This window comes from Sapajus apella, unplaced genomic scaffold (assembly GCF_009761245.1).
Source record: "Sapajus apella isolate SASKATOON/1434 unplaced genomic scaffold, GSC_monkey_1.0 scaffold221, whole genome shotgun sequence".
Taxonomy (NCBI): Eukaryota; Metazoa; Chordata; class Mammalia; order Primates; family Cebidae; genus Sapajus; species Sapajus apella.
The window spans coordinates 302,243-305,765 of record NW_022437161.1 but is presented as its reverse complement, the minus strand read 5'-3'; the positions used below and the strand labels follow the sequence as shown (position 1 = coordinate 305,765).

General features: G+C 42.6%; 1 non-coding gene across 1 annotated transcript; it reads right to left on the bottom strand.

Annotated features, from left to right (window-relative positions):
* Window positions 1-258: 258 nt before the first annotated feature.
* Window positions 259-422, bottom strand: LOC116544568. Its single transcript, XR_004265951.1, has one exon. It is a non-coding gene; the product is annotated as a U1 spliceosomal RNA (small nuclear RNA).
* Between the last annotated feature and the right edge of the window lie 3,101 nt (window positions 423-3,523).

Here is a 3,523-nt window from a genome sequence, read left to right as displayed (position 1 = left end):
GGGAGACAGGATTTTAGAGAAATAATTTGCTTTTTATCTCATCTAACTAATTGAATTCTGAGCCATTATGTGATTTATTTTACAGTTCAAATAATTAAGCTGTAAAATAAAAGCAAAATTGGATAATTTCCTCATAAAGGCTGTCTCTGTACCCTGTCCCCAAACCTCACCCTGACTCAGGCACCAGGAGACACGTGACCATCCTGCAGCTTTTCCACCATCTTCAGAAATACTTCTTTTTTTTGGTTTTTTAAAGACCAGGGGAAAGCACGAACACAGTCCCCCACTACCACAAATTATGCAGTCAAGTTTCCCATATTTGCAGAAATCTCAGGGGTCGGCACATTTGGAGTGCAATAGACAAGCCTCACCCTGGGAAAACCACCTCCAGGATCATGGTATTTACCCTACCAGATAAGTATCCAAAAACTTTTCTATCTTCTTTGAGTTGGACTGCCCAGTAAAGGCGAAAACCAGAATTAAAATTTTCTGAGAGTGAGGGAGAAGTGAGGAAAAGGCCAGAGTCACCTGGAAATAGAGGGGAGGGACCCTCAGTGGACTTAGCCCTTTGTAAGATAAGTCCAGGGCTGCTAATATTTCACATTCAAACACTCAGAATGCATATCCACAACTTAAAGGTATTTTCTTAGAAATCCTAAACTCTTATTATAATATCCAACAAGACTAACAAGATTTTAAAAATTCATCCCAGGCCTAGAAGCAAATGTTCATGGTTGTCCCCAAAATGTCTTTTGAAAGTTGGTAGGCACAATCATATCTAAGTGCAATGTTGGTGATAGATATGACCTTTAACTTTGTTTTTACTCTCCACTGTATTTCTAGTGACAGTCACAAGGTATTACTTGGTACATTCTCATGTGTTTCCCTAGGATAATGTCATCGGTATCATGTGACATCTGCCTAGGACATTGGAAAAGATGTAATCCAAAATGTTTAAATTATAGTCACTTAAATGGAGTGTAGAAGAATTGATGAAAACTAGAAGGGTAGTTAGTCAATGATTGTTGAAGCTAAATGATAGGTACAAAGAATTTTATTAATACATTATTTTCACTACTTACTTTTGAAATATTTAACACAAATTACAATGGCATATACTCTGAAGGGTGGAATATAGTTATGGAAGACGAGAATTTTTGATGGTCTTATCTTTTCTGGATATCGATTTCCTTAAATGCACTACTCTCTAAAACAAAATGTACTACTCTTTAATTTCATAGAGAAAATATCATAATCTAAAAATAAAAGAAAAAAAGGTTTATCATGAAGATCGTCCTTGATTAAGAGATACTTGAAGGACTCTTGCAACATAAGGAAACTGGTTTGAAAAAAATCCCACTTCTAAAAGCTATTGTCAGGACAAAAGAGGAATCTAGGTATGGGCTGAGTGTGAGATGATGAAATTGGAAAATTATTGTTAGTTTTTCAGGTGTGGCAGTGGTATGATGATTTTTGTTGAGAAAAATGTCTTTTTATTTAAGACATACCTGCTAAAATATTTCAGAGGAAATTGAAACAATGTCTGTGGCTATTTACTTTTAAATACTTGAAAAATAAATGTAGCAAATATGGTAAAGTTAATAAGACTGAAATCTAAATAATAGATAGGGAATCCGAGAAAATGGTGGTGGAAGGAACATAGTTTGCTAGTCTCTATTAATAGTCTCCACACAAAAACAGGCAGAGCAACTAGATAACAAAACCAAAAACCCATCAACAATGTTTATAACAAAACATCATGACAAATTATTCTCACAGATCTTAAAATCCAAGTAGATGGAGACAAACCACCAATAGCCACAGAAACACACAGGCATCTATGTGAGTAAAAGGAGAAAGTAATGGCATACAATCTGATGGACCTAAGACAGGAGAACAACAAAATAACCGGTAGATATTCAGTGGAAAACACAGCAGGCCAATTTGAGAACAATAGCTAAAAAGGCAATGGTTTGCTTTTCCCAATAGGGAGTGAATGAAAGAGCCCAAGGTAAACACTGCTGGCGCAGCTTAAACCCTAAGCCTGTGTTGTGTTTAGTTATTAAAGAAAAAAAAAGAAAGAAAGGCCTGACTGTAGTATTTGTCAATTTATGTGTTGTAAATACTCCCATCACAGCTAATTTCAAGTTACTAATGTAATGGGATCTTTGGGGTGTCACTTTTCTGGCCAGAAACCTCTGTGGCTGGTGGCACCTTTGCCGAAGCTCTTGCCCTCTATGTCCAGGAAGAATGAGAGATGCCAACAAGCGGATGGTGAGCAAGATGAAGAGGAGCTTCATTGAGTGTTAGAACAGCTCAGAAGAGACCCACAGTGGGTAGCTCCTCTCTGTAGGCAGGTTGTCCCATTGAGTGTTCATCTCTCAGCAGAGAGGAGGTCCTGGAATGGATAGCTCCTCTCTGCAGACAGATCATCCATCATCACTGCAGCTGTCAGCAGAGAGGAGACCTGGAATGAATGGCTGCCATCCTGATGAGTGCTCAGCTTTCAGCAGAGAGGAGGCCCTGGAGAGAGTGGCTCCTTTCTGCAAGCAGGTCATCCTGATGTCTGCAGCGCTCAGCAGAGAGGAAGCCCTGGAGAGGGTAGCTCCTCTCTGCAACTGGTCCTCCTGACATCTGCTGCTCCAGCTGAGTCTGGAGTTTTTATGGTCTTCAGAGGGGAGGAAGCGTGTGCTCACTGGTTCATGGGCAGCCATGGATGAGCCCAGGAAAAAGCACCATGAGCTTCCCCTTCAGTTCATAGGACTGGCAGCCCCGTCCCAGGCTTCAGGCCTTCCCCAGCCTGAAGGTTGGTCTTCAATGGGGACCCACCTCCTTCTGCCCAAGAACCTGTCTGCCTTCTGGCACCTGCTGCAGCTGTTCATGGCACCCAGGCTGTTAATGCCAAGGGACATATGCAGGCCAGCACTGAGCTGCCCTTAGCCCCTCATCAGCTTCCTTCCCATGCTCCTCAACACCCAAAGACCAGAAGGGGCTGAGACAGCCAGAGGCTGGCGTGTCAGTGTTTCCTCAACTGTGCACCCACCTGGCCAGGCTGTCACAGTGCCCAGGTTTGGCCCCAAGCTTGCTCCACAATTGGAGAAGGTGCTGGGAGCAGGGAGAGGCCCGGCAGTGGGAGCAGGCACTTCTGAGCCTGAAGAGGGCAGGGATACCTGAGTCTGGAGCTGGGGCAGGGCAGCTGCAGCAGCACCTGGGGAGGATGGAGCCTCTTTCTGCTCTGTGGAGTAGGAGGCCCAGGCCCCCCTCCCAGCTGCATCTGGCATCTTGGCAGTGGCCCCTCTAGATGGGCCACTGCTACTATCACTAACATGACATTACTGAAAGCAGACTTGAGAAAAAATGTGAACTAACACACTACTATATAATATTCCACCATATGATCCACAGAGTATTTACAGATTTAGAGATGTGTTTTTCAATTTCCAAATGTTTGGGGATTTACTATTGTATTTCTGTTACTTCCTTCTAGTTTGAGTCCATTATGGTCAGAGAACAGACTCAGCAT